General features: G+C 37.4%; 1 protein-coding gene across 25 annotated transcripts in view; it reads left to right on the top strand.

The window, feature by feature from the left end:
• Positions 1-16,291: 16,291 nt before the first annotated feature.
• PTPRD (protein tyrosine phosphatase receptor type D) overlaps positions 16,292-24,636 on the top strand; it is a 2,080,413-nt gene continuing 2,072,068 nt past the window's right edge. For 24 of the 25 annotated variants that reach the window (XM_070495512.1, XM_070495506.1, XM_070495510.1 and 21 more), the window contains exon 1: positions 16,292-16,889. The gene's annotated coding sequence lies outside the window, so the exon portion shown is untranslated. The remainder of the gene's footprint in view (positions 16,890-24,636) is intronic. The other variant, XM_070495489.1, reaches the window with a different exon arrangement.

Below are 24,636 nucleotides of genomic sequence, written 5' to 3'. Positions count from 1 at the left end.
ACGCGTATATATATATATATATGAGTGTGTGAATGTAAGAAATAAAAATGTGCATATTGCCTTAAGTAAAGAAAAGCCTTATGCTTCTATTGCTATTTTCCATGGAGGAGACTTAAAAGAGAATTACCCCAACTGAAATGGGGTCAACTATATTCAGTTCAACCTGACTCACTGGTTCTGCTTGATTTTCTAATCCCTCTGGCCCATTGTCACATTTCATATAGCCCCCAAATAACAGCTTGAATTCCATCTATCTTAAAAGACTTTATATTTTCTTCTTTATCTTTCTCATATTTATATTTTAAAGATATATTGGCTCATGATGCACCTATGTCTTGTCATTAGAATATTGAAGATGATGCCAGTGTTAGTGATGAACACTTTTGGCTGTAGGCAAAAGTCCGATCAACAGTGCCCAAAATTGATGCAGATTTAGTTTTTTCATGAAACAAGAAGTTTGGGGTCTGGTGGTCCAGAGTTGAGAAGTATCTTAGTGATGACAGCAGGCACCTAGGCTTCATGTTTTTTCTCTGTTATTCTTATCTGTGGCTGTCAACCTCATAGGCGTCATATCTGGGCTCCCCTCAAGAAAGTGGAAGTTGAAAAGGCCAAAGAGAGCATGGCAACTGAATACTTCTGTCTTAGTCTGTTCGGGATGCTATAACAAATTACTACAGACTGGGAGGCTTATAAACAACGGAAATTTGTTTCTCACAGTTCTGGAGGCCGAAAGTCTGAGATCAGGGTGCTAGGTTGGTGGGTTCTTTTTAAAGCCCTCTTGCAGGTTGCAGACTGTCAACTTCTTGTATATTCTCAAATGGTGGACATACGGTGAGCTGGCTGTCTGGTCGCTTCTTACATGAGCATCCTGCCCATTCATGAGGGCTCCACCCGCATGACTGAATTACCTCCCAAAAGCTCCACTTCCAAATGCCATCACATTGGGCACTAGATTTCAACATATGATTTTTGCCGGGACACAAACATTCATTCTATAACAATGTTCTTTTTGCAAATGTTTCTAGGAAGGCCCACCAGGTGATTCTTGCATCTGATTGGCGAAGATTCTTCGCCATGGCCACCCCTAGCTGCAAGAGTGTTAGAAAGATGAGCAGTTTTATCTGAGCATCTTCCCCTACCCCCAATAAACTGAGATTAATAAGAAAGACAATGAGAATGGATATTGAGTAGGCAATTACAAGCATATACCACAACATATTTTGCCAGTGCCAAAGTAATTAGAGCATCTTATTCTCAAAGAAGGATTCCAAATGCAAATTGGCTGGTCATGGATTACTGAAAGGGCAGATTCAGTCATTGATGATTAAGTTTTCATTTGTGGTTTAACTTTTCTTAAGGCACATAATGATGCTCTTCTCCACTGCTTCTTATAGGCTGTGGGACTTATGGTGAATAAAGAGGGCCAAATTTAAAAAGTGGCTATGAAATATGTACAATATGGAAACGGCTTTAATATATAAGACTTTTTGAAAAAGCTTGCCACTTTGAGCTGTGTTGTTTGCTTTCGTGATGGGAGCTGTAGAGTTTGTATACATTTTCCAAGATTTTGCCAGTGAGACTGGTATTAGTCCTCACAACAGCTTGGTGACTTATTAAGGTTATTAATCATACCTTACAGATAAGGAAACTGATGTTCAGAGAGATTAAATGACTTGCCTGAGATGATGATCCTTACTGAACATATAAAAGTCGTAAAATTTCCTATGAATTAGTTTCAGAATTCCTTAAGGACTGAAGATTTTACTAGTAAAATTAAGAGCTCCTGTCGTAACTGAATAGAGAAGATGCGACAACACATCACGCACGTGAACAAAGATAGGAGTTATGCTTTAAGTGACATGGAGGATTGAGAGATATGCCATCACAAAATAGGAACAAATAACCATCACTGAGGTCTGTTGTTCCTCAATATCTCATGTCCTATTAAGAACAGCAAGTTGCTATGTGGATAAACTATAAACAATTTAATAAAGAATTCCAATAAAAGATTAAGGTAAAATCTTCCTGTTGTTTAAAGCTTGGTGGTTCACGCTAGATCTCCATTCCTCTTTCCATTAATAACCCTTGTGATTGGGAACTAATAAGAAAAATCATTGTAAGAAGCAAAAAAAGCCTCACAGTTTTTGAGCCTTTATTACAAATCAGGATAGGAACCTAGCAAAATCCTTGTTCTTATTCTTCATGACAACTCAGCATAGTAAGCACTGCTATTCCAATTTTAGAATAAGGAGGCTGAGAGTTGGGGGGTGAAGTCATTTGCCCCAGACAGAATTGGGATTCTACTGAAAATCTATCAAAGGTAACTCCAGCACTCTGAGCTCTTTATATTACACTTTGCAGCCTCCATATAATGTTACTTCTTTTCACAGATATTCAGCTATCATCATCATCATTATCATTATTTTTTCTACCTAGGCTCCTTTTGTGTTTTAAATCTCTGAGTAAACTGATACCATCTTGGCAACTTCTCCTTGTACATGCTCTTGTAGGAGATTATTTGTTTTGAGTTGTCCCTCCTAAATACGTCTATCCCTTTTTGCAAAGTTTTATCCCTGTTTGTTTCACATTGCCTTCTCTTTATGCGTTTCTTTCCCAAAGGCCATTGCTAGTATGAGAGAAATTAATTCTTCGAAATTCATTTACAGCACAGAGATGCTTGGCATTGCCTGGGATCAACTCCCTTCTCCCCTCCCCCACTGTTTGCTTACACTTATCACAATGCACTTTTTACAGAACTCCATGCTTATAGTTTTGCAATACAAAAACAGCTGTGTGAGGCAAGGGTCATTTAGTTGGAAGAAATAGAAATCACTCATCTAAGTTCAAGTTCATTAGGGTGAGCATATCTTTATTTTGAATTCAAATAGAGAAGACAAATTTTAGCCAGCGTGAATATAAGCTTAATTGGAGATAGAGAGGGAAAGTCAGGAGCTGAGACACCTTTTGAAGGCTGCATGGCCTTTTTTCTCTCCTCATGTCCCAGGCTCTCCCTTCCTCTTCCCCTCTGTGGTCAATTCTCTCTGTGAATGCCCGACTGAAGAGCTTTGCCTGCCCACATCTACATCAGAGATCTCCAACATATCCCCTTCAGGTTATGTTTTCTGAATCTTGTCATTGAAATCCTTGGAATGTAGGAAATAAGAGGATGTACTGTTTTCCCCTGGATCAGCTTTCCCCTCCTGGCATAATCAGCTATGGTCACCAGGAAGGGAGTGCAAATGGAGTCCCATTAGTGGGAGCTGTTGCTAAGGAGTCATTTCAAAGCAGGGGTGTGGTTTTGGCAAGCACCCCAAAATTTACTTTGAATACTTAAACCAGAGTAGCAATAAAAGATAAAATGTCTAGCAAGCGAAGCAGGGCAGTACAGTTCATCCATATTCTTCATAATAGCAAGAGTTAACTATTGTATACTGCTTACCATTCACCAGTGCTTTCCATATGACATTCCTCACAACAATCCTGTGAGGGACATATTACAATTATTGACATTTTACAGGGAAGGAGGCTGAAGGAAATTTCCCATTATCTCCATTTTACAGAGAAGGTAATTTTATATAGAAGGAAAGTAAGAGAAATATATTGCTTAGAGAAACCAAATTATTTACCCAGACTGGCATGTAGAAAAACAGGGATTTGAACCTGGGCGGTTTGGACCCTGAGTCCACACACATGATCTTCATACTACATCATCTTCTGTAACTGTTTTTAAAGAAAGTCATTCTCTCTTACTAATGTTGCCACTTATTCTCTCCAGAAAAGTGAATCTTACCCTCTCTTACCTTCTGCTAACTCAGCTATAAAATGGAAACAGGAAACTCAGGCTCGCCAGACGATAAACCTTGTTGACTTTAATCCATCTTAAATCTTTTGCATTTTAGTCTTTGCTCTTTGTACGTAGATGTTCAAATGTGGGGAAGTAAAACCAGGCAGAAACACAGAAGGTCTTGTTAATAGCAAGCAAAATTTGTGCAACTATATTTTCAGAGAGCTGAGGTTGACGGTGACTGAAAGCCACTCGAGTCTGATGGCTCTTTGCTGGTCTATGTTATACACGGTGGTGGTTTCTCTCCTGTTACTCTCAGACAAATGTTCAAACCACTAAAACCACTTATGAAATTGGCACTTGTAATAGGAAAAGTCAGTTCCTTATCTTGGGAATCCGCTACCATGGAGAAAAACAACCTCAGAAAAAAGGCCTGAGAAGTCCACTGAAAAGTCCAAAAAGGGAAAAAATAACCCACAAACATTCTCTATTTCAGCATCATCTCTTCTCAAGGGACTTCCATTTTAAGTGTAAAATGGTATAAATTAGTACAATAGAGTTGAACTATAAGGAGAAAAACCCCTCCCCCTCTCTCTTTTCCCTTTGACGTTCTCTCTGTATTTCAGAAAATTATGATTTTCAAGTTAACTACTGCATCTTTAGAACATTGATTTAGGATATCTTACCTTAAAATGACTTATAAAACTAAAAATTAAGATAAATGAAGTTTCTTATTTTCCTTTAGCCTGGTTTTGTTAAGGAAATATCTGATAGGAGCATACTTTTGTAGTTAGAACTCTACTGATTGTAGTTTAATATAATTAAATTTGGAATCACATAGTCATAGAGTTGATATAAGGAAATAATTTCACCATTATTCACTCAATATTTATCTATGGACTGTATGATTCTCATTCTGTGCTGGAAATTCATTAGTTTTAGTTGAGGAAATGTAAAGTGATGCATATAAGTTACACGATGGCTTTTCATAATGAAATCTCCGTAATGCAAAATCAATAGTGTGCAGTTACGGACGTCTACAATGACTTTTAAGAGTGCTAACTATGTTAAAACAAAAACAAATATATTTAAAGATATTCAGGGCCAGGCCTGGTGGTCTAGTGGTTAAGTTCAGCATGCTCCACTTTGGCAGCCTGAGTTTGGTTTGTAGTCACGGACCTACATCTCTGTGTTAGAGGCCATGTTGTTCTGGTGGCCCACGTACTAAAAAATAGAGGAAGATTGGCACACATGCTAGCTCAGGGTGAATCTTCCTCAGCAAAAAAAGAAAAAAGAAAAAATCAACCATTTATGTACTCACATTATAGGCTATCTCTTTTCTACTTTAAAAGCTTTTCATTTTTAATTGTGAAAACTGAAATTTTAGTGGGTCACTCAATACGATACAAATGTACCTTTTAATTTTTTGAAGGTTATCTCTAGGGCATGACTCTGAATCATTTAGCTGAGCTTAGAAAAACGGTATGCCTGTGCAAAACATTCAAAGACCACTTATTTGAACTTTCTTGAACTATTTTATTTCTGGCACTATTTAGTTATTGTTTTGTTCCTTTTACGAATGGAAACAATTTTTGTCAAGAGAGACATAATGTGCAAAGTGAATCTTTATAAATTTAATTACAGCGGGAAGATCTGAAGATATTTAGAAAATATGCAAGGACTTTCTTCAAAATTTGATTTTACAAAGCTTTGTAAACAAGGTGAAACATTAGTTTTACCATATTTTACTATTTAATATATACAGCAGGAAATAAGGTAAGATGAAAAATAGGAAGAGTATTACGAAACTCCACTTAGAGTATTATAAAAATTTGCATATAGTAATTACTTTGATTTAGCTTCTTTTGCAAATTCTGTATAGATTCTACTAGGAAGCAAGGGAAACATTTTTTTAAAAAAGCACTTACCTACTCTGAGAATATACTTCAAAGAAATTTTAAAATTGTATATATTAAAACATACTTCTGGTAATGAAAGTAAATCATTTTATTTTAGAAAATACAGGTATATAAAAAGTTTAAAATAGCTTTAGGTATTATAGTTCATATTATCTTTTTCTTTGCATATACAATACAATATTATGATGGATACACACATATATACACATCCAGATATATAGACAGATATATACATACACACTTACATATATCTTTTGCATTTTCATTAACATTATAAAGGAAACCCATTTCTGTCTTTAAATATTTTTGAGAAAAAAATATATTTACCACTAAATAGAAAACTTAGTGTTCAACTGCAATTTTCTACATTATGAATTCTGCTATTTCTATTGCATTTTACTTTCTAAATCTGATATTGTTATCGAATTATTTTGGTGTGTGAGGAGGATTGGCCTTGAGCTAACATTTGTCACCAGTCTTTCTCTTCTTTTTGCTTGAGGAAGATTGTCCCTGAGCTAACATCTGTGCCAATCTTCCTCTATTTTGCATATGGGATGCCACCATAGTATGGCTTGATGAGCAGTGTGTAGGTCTGCCCCTGGGATCCGAACCAACAAACTCTGGGCTGCTGAAGTGGAACATGCAAACTTAACCACTACACCACTGGGCCAGCCCCTATTATTGACTTTTTCATAGCTTCTTACACTTTAATTTTCACCTATTTTCTTTCTATGTCTCCCTCCTCCTCAGAAAGCTAACTTTTTAATTTTATACTATACTCTATTACCTGCTTTCATCTTTCAGTTTTGTGGTTTCAAAAGTACCATAAAGTATTCTTAGTTTTACAGAGCATATTGCAGGTGTTTCTAAAAGTTGTTTCCATTTTCTGTTTATTTTAAAACATTATTTGAAGTAATAACTTCCTCTTCATCCCTCCCATTATTTTGCAAATTCTTGTTCGCTCATCTTTGAAATAGTGCTTTGATATCTGGGCCCACAAATTTTTTTTGCTTTTCTTACTCATTAACCCTTGCTGCCACCTACTGCAAACAGGAGGAATCCTGTTCCATTGTTTTAACATCCAGTAATGCTGCATATTCATGATACTTTCCATTTCATGTCATTTTCCAGTTTCCATTACAGCGTCATGGCCCTTCCTTAATCCTAGAAATCTGAGAATTTTAGTGAGTTTCTTCCAGAATATTCCCTGCTTACTTTCCTTGACACTGTGCTATATTTTGAAGGATCAAAGTTGACATTAGCCATATGTATCGATCTTTGCCTATAATTCCATCAACACAGTTTATAGACTATCAATTTCTTTTAATTTTTGGTAGTTGAGGGCAACCTTACTAAATTTCCAGAGATTTTGAAGAATTTTTCCTAATTTAATATTTCATCAATAATTTCAGTTCAGAGTTTTGGCAGGCTGAGGATTTAGACATCTTGCTGACTGTAGATTTCTTTGAATATTCTGTATGACAATGTTGGTTGCAAGGTTGTCTGATGAATCTGATTAAATTTTGCATGTTAAATCTTTTAAATCTAATCATGGGCTCCCGGACTTCTGAATTATATGTTTATGGGTGTTAGTCATTTAGCCGCACCCCACTTCCCCACCCCTCCAATACATCATCTATTTTGTATACGATAGGTTCTCACAAAATGTGTTTGGCTAAATCCATTGAAATTCTGTACATTCCTTCCCAGTTCGCCAACTACACAAACTATATGGTGAGCTTGTGTTGCTTTGGGTCCTATCTGCCACCTCTTGTTGGCACAATGAAAATAGAACAAAGGATGGAGAATATGGCTAAATCTCTTTTGTCTCGATGAGTATATCCCATATTTCCGTGTATCATAGGCTTTCATAAGACTCATTAAGTAGAGATTGAAGGGAAAGCCTTTGGAAGTAAAAATATCTGAGAAACACTGATTTGACTCCTCAAAAATAATGTGGCTTTCAATAATAACTTTTACATATTTACTGGAGAATAAGAGTTAGAGTTTATGGATGTTTTTTACAAAAGAAATCAACGTTAAAATAAAGCGAACATTTTATTATTTATTAGATAATATTTTATTAACATTCATAATGCTAAACATTTTCTTTTGAGAACAAGTAAATTTGAAAAATATTATTTAATTAAAATTTCAATTTAAGTAATGTATTTGTGTTGTGATATTATAACCATGAGCCCACTAGAGCTAATTCAAACAGCTCCAGTTAACAGAGTGTTTCAGAATTGTCTCTCAGAAAATTTGCAAAGTCACATAGCCAGAACATGCACAGAAAAAGAAATCCTGACCTGAAATGAGTGTGGAACCAAAGTCTCTTCCCCATGGAACCATAGGACCGGGACATGACCGGAACTTGAAAGTTGGACTCTCATCAGAAGCGAGGGATCTGTCATCCAGGAAGATCCAGCGTTAAAAATCCCTTCCTCACCTTACCATAGATGTTTAGAACCTTAGCATAAATGGTTAAAGCCCACCTATCAAAACCTGTCCCACTAGCGTTTCCACATGCCAGCCTGTTCTCCCTAACCTCTTAAATTTTGCCCCGAATCCTGAATTGGGGGGACAGATCTGAAGGCACATGCCCCGTCTCCTTGAAGATCGATCTGGCAAAATAAAGCTACAATTCTTTCCCCAAAGGCTGATGCCATAATAAATTGGCTCATTATGCCCATCAGGTGATGAGCCCTTGCCTGGTAACAGTATCATTTAGAAAAAAATACATTTAATATAGAAAAACTATATTTACCCCCATCCTTACTAAAATTATCCCGTTACCTTTTAAAAATAAACTAAGATTTTAAAATCAATTTATAAACGATGTAACCTATATTCGTCCGAGTGAAAACCATATCTTCCGGTGTGTGTAAAACCACAAAAAATTCCAGCCTCCTCATGGTGTGATGTAAGAGCTTTTGACTGTCCAAAGAAATAAAAAGTCTAAAAGCAAAAAAGTAATAAAAACGCAATCTAGTCTATAATACGGGGCCCATCAAAAGCATTATTGGGAGGCCCTGATTCATATCCCTCAGTGACACTTCTACAAAAGATAGTGTTTTTCTCTTCTCTCCAACTTTTCCACATCTTATAGTTGCTTGGGAGATTCTTACTTTACAGCTGCCTTAAATCTTATCTTTTCACTCTGTGTTTCCCCAAATATCTGGTCTGAGTCTTTTCACACCCAGATTTCTCGCACTTCTCCAGTTTCTGCATAACAAAAGCCTGAACCAGGGGGACAAAACCCTTAGAGGGCAGGATAAGAATAAGAGTTGAGAAGGAAAGTGGTCTCAGTGCCCATGGTGGGCGTGATGCTTGTGTGTGTCTGAGAAAGAGCAGCCTGGCGGCAGGAAGAGATTTTGGTGGGGAACACACTGGCACTAATAAATCTTTTCCCACATTCATATTCATGACCTATATCCCTATTATATTCATGTTTTTATAGCTTAGATGAAACTCTGATGAGAATTCTGATTAATATTAGGAACAGCAAAACAAACTTGTAAAGATGACTCCTCTCTAGGCACTTCATTTTATCACTCTTTCTTGAAGATTTCCTGCAAGCAGTCTTTCTTGATGTTTTCCCTTTTTGAGTATAGCAGCAATTGTTCAAAGCCTCGTTTAAAATTTGTTTCAAAATTTAACGTGGTAATACTTTTTTCATAAAATGTAATGAGACGGGAACTTAGAAAACCCACACATTGTAATTTAAATAACAAAAAACTAAATTTAAATAATATACACACATATTTGTATAGATAAAGTGTTTTTACTTTCAAATTATTCTTTAAATTATGATGAGGAGGAAAGTTGTCTGGAAATAGCAGGACTTCTATCACTCCTTAGTCATATAAAAATGAACATTTCACCCACTGGGTTTAGTGTTAAATGGGGAAGACAGTGAAGGGGCTGGATCAAATGATCTCATGTCATGATATTGATAATTCCATGGAAAAATTAATTTACTTGATGTTTTGATTTACTTTAGATATTCTTCGATAGAGAGGAGATAAGTTTATAATTTGCTTATCACCTATAAAATATAGAATGCTAAAAACCAGAGTCCCATATGATATGATTGTTACATTTCTTCCTTTCACTTCTATTTTAAAAATCTACAATTTTAAGTGTTGAAAATATACATAAAAACTGTGATAAAAATAAATGTTACTATAATTTTTTCCTTCTACAATATTGTTACATATGAACAAAGGTCAGGAATAAGTACCTGGAAAACATATTGTCTTTCACTAAAACGGGCGAATTCTATAAAGGATCCAAAAAGTTGACCCCTTCTAAAAGAGAGGCAATAGAGAGAATTGCCTTCTACAGCTTTTTATTACTTTTTTTCTCCTGGTGGTAGGTAAGATTGGGAAATAAACATGAATAGATCAAACTAATTGTACAAAAGGGAAAAGTAACAACTGTAGTAAACTGTGGTCATAGAACAGACTTGTGTTTAATTTACCTGGAAAAAATTCATGTTTATTTTATTTATTTTATTTTATTTTTTTAAAACCCAGGCCTACTTTTTTTATTTTTTAAAGATTTTTATTTTTTTCCTTTTTCTCCCCAAAGCCCCCCGGTACATAGTTGTGTATTCTTCGTTGTGGGTTCTTCTAGTTGTGGCATGTGGGACGCTGCCTCAGTGTGGTCTGATGAGCAGTGCCATGTCCGCGCCCAGCATTAGAACTAAGGAAACACTGGGCCACCTGCAGCGGAGTGCGCGAACTTAACCACTCGGCCACGGGGCCAGCCCCTGATTTTATTTTATTTTTGTGAGGAAGATTGTCACTGAGCTAACATCCATGCCAATCTTCCTCTATCTTGTATGTGGGACACGGACACAGCACAGCTTGATGAGCAGTGTGTAGGTCTACACCCAGGATCCAAACCTGTGAACACCAGGCTGCTGAAACAGAGCACTTGAACTTAACCACAACGCTACCAGGCTGGCCCCTGTTTTATGTTTTATAATGCAATTTTTCTACGGTGTCATTAGATATCATGTGAAACACATAAAATGATTCATCATATGAAAATAGATAATATGCAAAATGATCCAAATAGAAATGTAAAATTCAAAGACCTACTTTAAAAATTGAAAATTGTTTCTCTGAGAAGACACCATTTTCTTTTTGTACCATCCCCAACCTATATTCTCCATTCACTGAATAGAAATTTCTCAATTTCAGCTAAATGTTTCAGAAGGCCCTGAGCTTCAGAAAGAAAGGCACAAACAGTTGAGAAAAAGTTTCTAATGACAAAATACTGATGGAACATAGAGACTCAGGAGTCAGACTGCCTGGATACGAGTCTCAGCTCCAAGTATGCAACCCATTCCATAACCTGGGTCGGCTACTCAACCTCAGTTTTCTGCATCTCAGGTTTCTAAGATCTAAAATTTAGACAGTATATTTTTAATGCACTTAAAAACCTAGAAAAGTAGGAAGTGCACACACATGCATGTGTGTGCACATGCATGGTTGTGATCATTCTAACGCTTAATTTATAAAAGAAAACACAGAATTACTCAGACTTCAGAAGAAGCAAATTTACAATGCTTTAATTAAGTAGAGATGTATAAGTAAAACCTTGCATTAGATACATTTTAATTAATTTTTAAGGTCAAAATAGATCCAAAACCCATAGCAACTATTACATATTCTCTCTCAAATTATATTTTACTTTTATTAAAGAACTTGCTCTGATCTTTGTTAATTATGATGATCTTATTTTTTAATGCTTGCTTAAAAGATCTTGGTGGATTGCATTCTTTTTATGCATATCCAGTTGTTCTCTTTCCAAAGTATATGCATGGGCAGTTATTTTGGGGTTATCACTGGTAACTTAGGTCACTTTTTTACATTCTCATTATTGGTTTTTTCTTTTAATAATTGGAAGAATGGATCCATATAGGCTTCCTTACTCATTTGTTTTTTAAAACTGATGAAATTTTCAGTGCCTTACAAACCATTGTATGCTTGATCAAATAATACTAGCCTTCAAAACATGTACGTATGTATATATGTATGTATTATTATGTATTATTATTTTGCAATCAGATACCATAAAACATTGAGACATATGTTTAAGAAAAATCTGAGATTCTTTTACAATGTTGATGAATCTGGTTCATTTAATACACAGAGACATGACACCTCTGTGGAAAATATTATTATATTGCTATTATTTAGCTATCTAGATCAGCTATACCATCAAATATTTTCTTGTAGTGTGTTGAAGTTATCTTCAGTTTGAGTAATGGTAATGTTTTGGGACTTCTATGCATATTAGACAATATATTTGTTAAACTTTGAAACAATTGAATAACATATTTATCTTTGAATACTTTAAATTTAAATAGCAGAAATGTATCAGAGCACCCAGAGGAAACAGAGGCACCATCAGGAATGACTTTGGAGAGAATTTAGATAAAGGATACTTTCCAGACGAGTGGCTGGGTTAGGGGAACTGATGAGAGATATGGAGTATCCTAGGTTCTAGCCATAGTGGAAAGCAGAAGGGGCAAGGGATAAGATGGTGTTATTGAGGCAAACATGAACTGGAGCTATGGAAGGGTGGTGGCAAGAAAGGCGTGCAGCCACTGCCCGAAAAAACCACCATGCCAAGTTGTAGAGCAAATGGGGAAAAAATGGCTCCACCTTTATTGAAATAAAGATATTTCATTCAATTGTTTCTCTTTGCCCGCTTCCAGTGCCCCTCATTGACAACACTCCAACAGAAGCCTGAGGACAAGGGAACCCGGGTGGATGAAGTTCCTAGAGGTTAATTAACCCCAGGGCTCAAAGTAGGGCAAATGACGGGCCTGGGGTTCAGGGGTGGGTGAGGAATAGAAAATAATCAGCACAATAAATTTTTCAAAAGGTGTACACATTCGATCAAAATGCATATTTCCAAACATTTAAATTTTGTGTAACTTAGCATTAGCCACATGGTGATTTCAGTGGAATAACATCTAAACCATAAACCCACAATTATCACAAAAATAACTCCACTCATTAAGACTCCTTAAATTGGGTACAGTCAAGACTTTTTTTTTCAATGTGTTTTAAGTTTTCCTAAGCAGCTTTCTTGGTAGCAAAGCATGTATAACAAATTAAGTAAATTAGACCCATTTAGTCTGCCCTCATTGACCAAAATAAAAGCTGAAGAGCAGAGGATTATCCTTGTCTCACATGAAATAAGGATGAGCAATTTGACTCATTAAGTGCATGATTTCCCATTCTATTGTCAATACAAAATTGTTTCTACTTGTAATTTCTGCCAAACAGCATAACTGTAGAAGAAAAGGTGGAACAAGAACAAATTAACTACATACCACTTCTGGGAAGAAAAAAAGCAAAGTGTGAGACTACCACTGACAAATCAAATCCACCCATCAGTGGTCTTGGAAGACCTCTTTCTCCATCACTGTCTTCCTTATAACAGGTTACCCACTCTTCCTAACTCCCTTATTACCCTGCTATCTATTTATCACAAAAATGACTCCACTCATTAAGACTCCTTAAACTGGGTACAGTCAAGACATCTTTTTCATTGCGTTTCAATTCCACAATATAGAGTCCTGTATAATTAGGAAGTTTTCCCGCGATGCTATTCATATGTTAAAGGACATATTAGAACAGGAAATTATTACTGTGGAGTTGCTATTGATGAACTGTTAAGTCTAATTAAAAAACCGAGAATAGAAAGTACTTAATTCCCTCAAAAACCCAAAATACAAATGTAAATTTGGAGATTTCTTCTGCTTACAGCAGGCTGTTAAAATCAACTACAAGCCTAAGGCCAACTAAAGTTTTGGTAAATGAAGTCACATGGTAAAATAAAGGGAACCTCAAGAGAGGCTAACCTCAGGTGAGTGCTATTCTAGACCACGTGTTTTTGCTGTAGCCCACTTTCCCTTTTTTGTGTATTTCTATTTCACTTCTGTTATGGTGGTTTTAAACACATGGTTCACTGACAATGACAAGTCTAAAGAGGTTGCTGCCTTTTAAAAGTCAATAGACAACCCTAACCAAAAGAGGACCTTTAAAGCTGCCTTTTCATTTAAGGAGGAAAAATAAACCCTACTACTACAGGAGGTGCAGGTAGATAGTTCGATGATGCTGTACTCTTAACTCTTCAGGCTCGGTGCAATCGTCCTCAGGAAAGATATCCCAGTCTGACTCTAACGAATCACTAATAAATCTTTACAATAAGCTAATTACAATGAACACATGTGGTGTTATTAAGTGGGGAGGGGTGCAGCAGGAAGGGGGTTGAATATAGTCCTCACTCTTCCATTGTTTAAAGTACCCTGTGTTCTTCTAGAGGGCACCAAAGGATAGCTGTGTAGAAGCAAGGGGAAATCGGCTCCAGGGAGCCTTGTCTCTGTGAGATGCCAGCGTTGAGCTGAAGTTGAGACGAGTTTCAAGTTGCTGAACACTTCCATACAGCAGTAAAAAGATAGAAGATATCGACACGCTCAGCTACATCTTGTTAAAAGCTTCCTGCGGGTTGGCAGAATGAAATCTTTATTTAAAATACACAAACTATTGTCAAGGGAAAGATGGAAAAGAGAACACAGTAAAAGGGCCAAAGGCTTTGCTTAACCCGCCAGAAGCAGCAGAAACGGAGAAGTGGTCACATTGTCTTTGCAGCAACAGAAAAGGTGACTAACACCACCACATCAGTATCCATCTGCTCTTCCCACGGTTTCAAGATGCATTATTTCTTTTATTATTAATTATATGTGTTTCCAGGGGAAGACAAATATATTCTTACTAATAGCAAGAGAGGAAATCATTTCTGCTGCCACTTTGCATTAAGTACAGTAGTGTATGTAATGAGTGAGTGATGACAGGAAACATAGCAGCAGCCTTGAGCCCCAGCATCCCCCCTACCCAGCGCTCCACCTCACTCTTGGTAGTCAGAGGCTTTCTAACAGAAAGTTCATGTAAAACCATTATTGAACACTGACAGGAAGGAACTGAGACAGGAGAGAATGGTGTGTATTTGTGCAGAGGGAGAAGGAGGGAGGGAGGCAAGGAGGAAGAGAGGGAGAGAGAATGAGTTAGTCATCACCTTGCACAGACATCACCATATGGGGGCAGGTGCTTTGCATTATTACAAAGATAGACATCACATGCACACACACTTGCACACATGGCATAAGTCTTTTTGGTTTATATCCAATCGTTTCCAAGAACAGCTTTAAGTGATAATGACTATGTGCATGTGAACCCTCTTGGGTGGGTGAGCTCAGTGGGTTTAAGGAAGCTGAGCAGGGAGCCAGGCAGGGGATGGGTTCAGAAGGGTCACTTCTGAAGAGCAAAAGGACATGGGAAGCAATGAAGCAGGTATGAAAAGAAAAAGATGAAAAGACCCTGAGGAAAATGTCACCTATATTGATTAAGCTTTATTTCTCTTTGGGAAGGTGTGACATTTCTGCTATTAGATCATGGACATATAAGGAACATAGATGGTTCACTGCTTTTTGTTCTCTTCCACAGTGCTTATAGCACCTTTGACCAGAGGGTACCTGGAAGGCTCTCTGTTGCATTATTACAAACAGGATAATTTTTTTTTTTTTTAAGCACCAACGTAGTGACATTGCCCTCTCTTTGGCAAGAGAGATCGCATTTGTCGCCATAGCTGAATGCTCTGCTCAGACATAGATGACGGTAAAGTGATAAAAGCTTTCGGCTAGATTTCTTCCATCCTGCCCAACCTCTTCCCCAGCTCCAGTCCCCTTTTCTTGCTTTGCTCAGGGGGTCTAAGTTCCTCTTCCCCTGTTTCGAGAGTCTGTGATACACCACCTCAGAGGCGCTGGCCACTCTACCTTGGGGTACTAGGCAGGTGGGGAAGCAAATCGCCCTCCGACGTCTGTCCGTGTCCTCTCCTCAGGAGCGAAGCTGGTTTCCAGCAACTCTTTCACAGGTTTTCCCCTTCTCAACTACTCCCTTGGCAGAGCCCTGCTCTCCCTCCAGCCTAGCCAGGCTGCCCAGCACCCCTACTGAAAACTACATCCAATATCTGAGATGCACAACAATCCCCGCTCCACGCAGCCTCTGCTGCCCTTCCCTCCTCCTCACTAAAGTGTGCGCTTCCAAAGCATGGACTGTAATGCAAATTAAATCTCTGTCCCTTGCATTTTTAAACCTGTCACCCCTAACCCTTACCGCCAGCTTCCTTCCAAATAACCCCTTAAAATAACCGAAAGCACGCCAACACCTGAAGAAGCGCAACCGGATCCACACGTGGACAAGTCCTCTGGGGCTTTAGCGGTTGGGAATAGCCTGTGCCTGACATGTCCTCCTCTCCCCCCGCGGACCGCTCTACCCCGGTGCCCGGGGAGCATGCCAAGGGCTCCGGGGCAGCTCGGGGTCGCGGCCCCATGTCCCCTCCTCCCGCCCCAGCTGGCGCGCCCGCACCGCTACCGCCGCCGCCTCCCGGGCGGGCGCTCAGAGCATCCCGCGTCGCGTCCTCCCCACCCCGGCTCCGGCCCGCCCGCCGGAGCCCGGCCCGCGCCGCTGGCAGCCATCAAGTGGCTCGTTAAGGAAATGCAGGTGAGTGCGCGCGGCGGACGGCGGCTGCTGGAGACGTGGGGTGTGTGCCTGTGTGTGCGGGCGGGAGGCCGTGCGGGAGCGGCCGGGGATGCTCGCCGCCTCTGCTCCCCGCCCCGCCGCGCCCGCAGCCGGCGGCCCGAGCGCGTGCGGCCGCGCCTAGCACTGACAGCCGCTCGCCTCCTCGCCGTCTCGCCGGCCTCTCCCTCCTCGCTCCCCTCCCAGCCCGAGCCCTCCCGCTGCTCCTCCTCCTCCTGCTCAGCCTCCTCCCCTCGCGCCGCGCTGACAGGCAGCCTCGGCGGGGAGAGTGCAGGTACTTTGCCTTCAGAATAATTTGCAGGACCCAAGCAAGCTTTCGGAGCGCCCTGATTTTCTCCTGCCTCTGCCCCTCCCTCCGGCCGAGAAGATCCCACTTTTGAAACAAACAGAACCCAAAGCATCCTCCCCAAGCCCAAGCCCGACGGGCTGCTGTGCATGTGCTGTCCTTTCTTGCAGTTTATTCTTGGCCTGTGTGGAATAGAAAGACAATTCTTTCTCTGACTGGTAGGAAAGAAAAGAGAAGACTCCTCAGGGTTTCCAAGGAGGACCGGAGCGGCTGCTTTAGTAAGTAAACTGTGCTTCTGGATTTCTTGACTCTAAAGTAAGCGATCTGCTGAATGCTTTGCCCCCAAAGGCATGGACGGGTTGTTCGTTTGACCGGGGAAGAAGTTGACTTATATAACTTCAGTAGTTCCTAATTGAGAAGTGGTTTGCTAAGCATCTTTCTTTCTTTTTTTGAGGAAGAGCGTTGAGAAGACTCCAGTCTGGGGATCTGAGTTTTAAACGCTTATTGTTCAAGGGCTATTGGAAGCTTGGTTTGTGAAACGTTGGTTGGTTCGGTTACCTAGAAAAAGCTTGAGAATTCCAACCCTACTGGTTTACTTCTACCTCCCCCCTTAATCCACACCAACTCCCAGCTTTCTCTGACTTCACTTGGTTGCCTATTTTCTCTTTAGTTCTGAAGAGAGCTTGCTAAAAAAAAAAAAAAAAAAAAAAAAAAAAAAAAAATGGGTCAAGGGAAAGTTAATAAAGATGGTTTGAAAGACCAGAAGAAAATCCTGTTGAGGTTTCTTGATGCTTGTAGGTAGATGAGAAGTGGAAGAAAATCCTGGAACTAGCCTAATTGGAGAATTGGGATGAAATTGCTTTGGAGAGGGAATGTGAAAAATGCTTTGGAGGGGCCCGGAGCTGAGGCTGTGACTTTGACACAGCAGGTTATAAAGTGTGACAGGGGCTCAGCAGCCAGTGACAGGTTTAAGGTGTCTCCTAGGGCCGAATAGCTCTGCATCAAAAACTTTTGCAGGCAGTATGCCTCTCGGGGCCAACATCACCGTGTCAGCAGCTGCAGCATTTCTGTACAAGCAAGTAGGACACTCTTCTCTCTGTGAAAGGGTTAATAGTATCTTCAAGAAAAGAAGATATACAGTCTAACATTTGCCAATATTTTGTAATATCTAAATAAAACCTTTGTGTTATGTCAGGAAAAATATAGTTGAGTCAGTTTGTTTTGTACAAGAGGAAGTGAATCAATAACATTTTCAGCATTTTTTTCTTTGTCACTGCCAAATGGACTCTGAATCTAATTCTTGCATTGTTAACATATACAGTAGGTACAGTAAGAATTGCAGTTTAGATAAAAACAGCTAGTTTTTAATAAATTCAAGTTCTTTGACACAATAGCACTCATACTGACTAGTGTGGAAATAGTGATTAGAAAAAGTTTGTCTATTTTATCTTTAGCTTTCAATTTTCTGTCTCAGTATAAAACACACTTTTTGAAACAAATCCCTTTAAGAGTTATAAACCAGATTGAAAATTAAAACCACTTATCTCACAGATAATTTCTTTTCAACAAAAGACCTTATCATCAAATAATACCTATGGGCTCTCTCATATTTAATTGTTAATAATGGTAAAGTGAAAAGTTTTTACCTTTATATTTACTCAAATAAGTATATAAAAGCAGCTATATTCATTCAACACTGATTTTTTAAAGATTTTAAGAGTTAACTAACGTACAGTGATTTAAAAAAAGGGAAAGATCTTTTAGAGTTGTTATAGTTATTCAATGTCAAAAGCTCTGAATATCTTGAGATATAAGTTTTTAGGCTAATGAAATAACAGGAGAGTTGCTGAATTTGTTGACATGAAGTTATCATAGATGGAAATCATTTGGGAAAGATATGTCATTGTTTCTTGTATATTACTTTATTTCCTATCCAAGTGGATTTTCTTAGAGATTTTCTTACTGCTACCATTTCTGTTATTGGTTTAAAATGAATTTAAATAGTTTAAAATGAAGACCTTGGTTGATCAGATTTGAATTATAGCATATGACCTCTACTCATTTGTGACCTGAAATATCTGAAAGGATATCTGATGTTTGAAAAAATAATTATTGAAAAATAAAAGGTAAGACTGCACTGAAGTAGCCAAATTTAAGAGTGGTTCAAACATGTTATTACATATATTACTATAGGACACATTTTCCACAGTAGAAAAGACATGAGCGAATTGTTGCTCCTGTTCGAATTTCTGAAAGCAAAGATTTACAATTAATGTGAAAACTAATCTGACACACATTCTGCCTCTGTTATCATTATGTCATAGTGCTAAGGAAGATAGCCTGAATTAAAACCATTTCTAGTAAAACTTGACATTATACATTTGATCACTGTCTCTATGTAATAATAGAGAAAAAAAGTCAAAGCTGGATGGGTGATTAAATTGTCTTTTTTTTTTTTTTTTGCCACCAGCTTTCTGTGCAATACAGAGGTAGTTGCAACTTTAAAGTTGAAAGAAGAAAGTTGCTAGTGTCAGCAGTAATGTGTTTTATTATGCAATTGTTCTTGTTAGTCAGATCAGATAATGGCCCTATGAAATACATAAGCAGTCTGCAGGGGATGAATGATTAATTCCTCTACCGTGTGCTTACTAAAGGAGTTCTTACTAATAAAGTGCTGTATACCTGCATTTGCTTACAGTTGCAGTTGGTGAAAGCAAACGTACTTTTCTTTTTCTTTAATATTCACATAGAATTTACAGATCTAGTCCTGTAAATATAGTAAGTTAAAGATGATTTTGTAAACCACATCATCTTATATCTTATGGAACCCTTTGGATATGATTATTATATACTTGAAACATTTAATTAAGAAAGTAAAATATTGTTAATTAGAAGTGATGTCGGAAGGCTGAACTATTGTTAAAAATTATTTCGTTTTTCCCTCCATGGAATGACATTCTGTCTCTCCTGTGTATTACTAGAAGGGTGCAGATGCAACATGCAGATGCAAAGGACATTTTTCTAATAATGGTGGTTTTATAAAATAACTAGCTGGATATTATGCTAAAATTTTAGGATGGCTAAAAGTGGACATGATATTTGTTGTAGTTACCATTGGTGTAGATTGTTTTGCAGTTAGAGAAGTATCATTGATGTAACTTTGAATATCTCTGCATTTCTAAGACTGGATTATGGGAGATTCTGGGAAATGGACAGATTTTATATGGGAATTTGAGAACAGGTGACCTGAAATGCATTCTACACATTTTAAATTTACCTGCCTAATGTCTTCTTCTTCAGAAATTTCTGAAAACTGATTTTCAAAATTGCCTAATTGAATATATCTATTAATATGTCTTTGTCTATCTCTCACATTTAATTCAACAAATGAGTTTATTTCAAGATTCCTCAGTTGTTTGGAGAGAATACCTTAATTTCAGTAATATCTTTTTGGAGTTACACTTAGACTAAATTTAATAAATTTTGACAATGCAAATTATGTGATAATATATATTTGATGATGCTTATTTAAAAGTTATAGTGAAAATTTGGTGCATAGGAGTTTGTATCCAGTTGAGTGCTATTTGAGCTTGTTTATCTCCTTATATATTTAAGTGCAAATTCTTTATGACTACTCTCAGTTCACTGGGTTTTAATCAAGCTGTTCGAAAGCAATTTGGCATCCATAAAGAAAAAATGAACTTCCACTGGTACAATCAAACAGTGTAGAAGTTAACTGTACTTGCAATAATGGTTATGGCTTTTTTAAACTCTTTAAACATGTGTTGAATGAAGGAAAATGAATGAGGAAACAAATATGAACATTACCCACTAGGTGAACACTTAATATGATTATAGCATCAAAGGTTTTGGGTTTTTCCTTTCATCCTTAGCATTGGCTATGTGACCCCAGGGAGGTAACCTGACACTCTGTTCCTGGGTTTTCTCCTTTGTCAAGTAGAAAAATTGGCCTAAAATTTGAGACTATTTCTATTCCAAAATCTTATGAAACAAGTTAATGTAATTACTCATAGTGTTTAGCAAATTGTCAGATTACACTGTGGCAGTTTGAGAATCCATATAGGAGTTGGGGCAGCCATCTTGTTTGAAGGAGCGCTAAGGAAATTGTCCCAAAGCCATGTTGGGAGTGCCTGGACACTGCTGCTGTGTGGACTGAATGTTTATTGGGTGGGGCTTTGCAGGAGGAGGATGGAGATTACGGAAGGAAGGGGGTAGATTAAATTTCCTCTAAAGCACCCTTTCCTCTTGCTACTGAAAGAATATTATATAGATAAATATTTTTGGATTTTTGACTGATTCAGTACCAGAAGGGTATGAGAAGGTAAAAATAAAAGGAATTGCTTAGTGTCTTTTGACTTCCTTTTTCCTCCTTTAATTTCCTTATATATGCTATTTTACAATATCACGTTTAGATCAATTGCATAATTTAAGTAAACTCCTATTTTTTTTTTCCTGAGAGACATGTTATAAACTGTCACAGCTAGAAGGAAACATAGGACAATTTATTTCAGTCCCTGCATTTTAAAAAGGAAACTAAAGACTTCAAAGATTAAAAAATATGATGGTGAGATGAGTTTCCCAAATTCGCAAAGAGGTTTTACATCAAAGAGCAGTGGTATCAAAGGAGCCACATTGGCATTTGACAATAATTTATACACTTGTTAGGGAATTATCAATAAAATAATTACATTTATGATGTAGGATACAATGCATTTCATCTAAATGGGCTTTATAATGACAAACTTGTAATCATGGAAAATGAAGACAGAGAAAGAATACATATATGTTAATTTTAAGTACTTGCTTGTCTTGTAGAAATCCAAGACATTCTTTCTAGATAGAATTCATGTGATATAACTGATGAAATTGGAAACTTTTTCCCCTCTAAGAAAATAAGTGTGCCCAATCCTTTCCTTTTCTGATGTAAATATTTGGGTGGTAGCAAGTGGACCTATATCTCTTTAAAATGTTTTATATTTTAAAATTATTGGCATCTGGGAGATCATGCTATATTTAAAATTTATTTACTTCTGAATGTAAGATATAGCCAATTAATTATAGAGTTTATTTGCTTTTCATTTTGTACACTTGCATGCATATATGTGTTTAAACACATTTGTCCCCAAATGAAACTTAGTGAAAATTGTGTGCTTAAAAGTTTTAAAAGTGTGTGAACAATAATTGAATAGTCAAAAAATAAATAACACATATTAGGGTGTAATGTATCAAATTGCTCTCTGATTAGTCCTGAAATTAAATGAAAGTTCAACAATACACCATATTACCAAGACCTTGCCTCTTTTATAAATTCACGTATTTTCTAAATACCACTTTATAATAATTGTATATTCTTAAGGTTGAGATGTATAGAATTGTGGAGAATACGATTGTTATTCTTTCACATTTGTTATTATTAGTTTATTTGCCTGGTTTAATATATGTACTTACAATAGGTACTAAAAAAGGAAAGGGACAAATGTAGATTTGATTATGGCATGGTTGGTTACTTAAAAGCAGCCATCTTTAATCTAAAATTAAATGTATGTAATTTTAACTGAGATGTAAGAATCGTTGCATATATGATGCTATCTGATTTACTTTGCAAGGGAACAATAAAAGTGTTACACTTAAACACAGAATTAGTGAACTTTTATAAAAATTCCTTTTTAAGCATGCAAATATTTAAGTAATCAGCTAACAAGTCTCAATGCAGTCATTGTGTTGAGACTGCTGTGCATTATACTTAAAAAAAATTATTCGGTTACATTTCTCAAATGTAGTTTTTATTAAAAAGGGTACTCCCCCTCCTTCAGCAGCTACGTGAACAGAGAACAAAGCCAGGCAAGCACTGTGTGCGACATAACTCCTTTTTGCTACTTACCTGCTAGACACATACATTATGTGATTTATATCACAAGATATACTCCTATACCTTTGGTTAGATGGTGCTGGGTGGCTTGGAACACAGCTTCCTTTCAGTTCGAAGAAAGGTTAATTTGAATACAGAACCAGAAAAAAGTTAGCAAGAGCATTAGAGAGCATTAGTGTTTTTAAATGAACTGGTGTAGGCCACTTGTCCAAGACGTTTATTTAGGTAGGAGGAGAAATACTCATATATGCTTGTATCCCTGGGATGTTGTCCCAATACGGTGACCTAGAATCTTTATAATCAAGGTCAGAAATTCTTTGTAGAGATAGAATGAAGGATGGAGAGGGGTGAGGGTGGAGAAAGGAGAGACTTGTTAATCTCATGAGGCAATATTCTTTCACTTTTATTCTTCCCACAAATGGATTTCAAAATCATTGAGATGACTTTTCACTTTAGGGTAAATGGTCATCAGATTAACAGGGAATCTGCCTCATAACTTCACTGTGCATAGTCCCGGTTTTTCCCATTGCTACCTTGTATCCATCTGGAACCATGGGGGAGTCAGTTTATCAGTTCATGATCTATATTAATTCCTCTTTGATTTTGCCACAGAAATCAAGGACAGGACAATAATTCAGGCACCGTAGCCATATTATGCCCTATTCCAAGCAATCACACCCTCTTCTATTTCCCAATTTATATATATTATGAAGTCAGAATCACTAGTTAGGATTATACCATATGTACCACATGGCAGCATAACCCATAAAATATTTGGTTCCCAAATATTTTTGAATCTCCTATATGCCAAACAATACTGAGTAAAATACTCATAAGCTAACAACATAAAACTTGCCCAAATTGTCACCATCATATTTTCTTACGAAATATTTCCCCATTATCAAAAAATGTTCGATTCCATAGAGAAAAAAAATTTGTTTAAAGAATCTTTCCTTTTAAATCACAGAAAAATTTCCAGGCACATATCTTTCTTTACTATTTTCCCCCTCTTATTCACTGTCATTCTGAGTCAGAGGCATCTCTTCTGGAAGCTGGGTGGAATCCTTGTTGCTTATTTAGCAGCTGCATGCTCTGCTATATCCCACTGGAATCAGTTGACATCCTTCATCATCTTCAAAGTTGGATCGCTCCAATGCTAATTCTTCATGTGCCCCACTCTCCAAAGTTCCAGAGAGGCAGTGAGGCATGATAAGCATACCCATCCTCATATGAACGAGATATAGAAAACACAAGTAAATCTCCAGACCACTGGAGCAGTTTACAATCTTTGTACCAAACCTTGTATTTCCAAATTCATAGGATACAATACAGGTTACACTCAAGGCTTATGTTATTGTTTCAGCGGTAACCAAAGCATCATAGAACTGCATTGGTTTTCTCAGGAAAGAGAACAGACAGAGAAAAAAGGAAATTCTACCTGTACATTTGATGTGTGAGTTATTTTCATAAGAAGCCTTATAATAAGTACTTTGGATCAAATAACCAAAAAGGAAGAAAAAATGTAATTGAAATTTTTAGAAAAGCACTTGGATTGTTAAATATCTCTGATGTTAAAAAATTACCCTAAAGTCACTTCTTGATTTCCCTAGAAGAAATAGTGGAAACAGTTCTGTCTTAATTTTAAAGAGTTTCCTTTTTTATTTCTCCTAAAACCCTTATCAAAGATGTGCTAATGGTACTACTGGACAGGAACATTTGAAAAACAGTGTCCAGATAATACATTGTTTCACCCTCAAAGAAACTTATATTTTTTAATTTTAATCCTGAACTATGTACATCACAAAAATAGGAAAATTATTTTCCTGTAAGTTGAGTATACTCAATTAGTTCTTAATATTTATTCAGTGGTATTTATTTCAGTGGACCATTGCTTGTAAGTTTAGTGTATAAGGATGTCCGGTGGGTTCTCCTCTGAATGGATGTGTTCATTCTGTGTCATATGTGCGATCCATTTGTTTCCTCCTAGGAAACATATGTGGTTAGCTCTGTAAGACATGGCTTAGCCTCGTCATTTATAGCCATGTGGTTGACGATAACAGGGCTTTCTTGCGGTAGAATTGTGTGCTCTCAGGGGTTGAAGTCAGCCCTTCTGTCTCCCATTTCCTTACCGCTCG

Source organism: Equus asinus, chromosome 23 (assembly GCF_041296235.1).
Source record: "Equus asinus isolate D_3611 breed Donkey chromosome 23, EquAss-T2T_v2, whole genome shotgun sequence".
NCBI classification, from domain to species: domain Eukaryota; kingdom Metazoa; phylum Chordata; class Mammalia; order Perissodactyla; family Equidae; genus Equus; species Equus asinus.
Note: the sequence above shows the minus strand (reverse complement) of the source record. Positions and strands in the feature narration are given on the sequence as shown.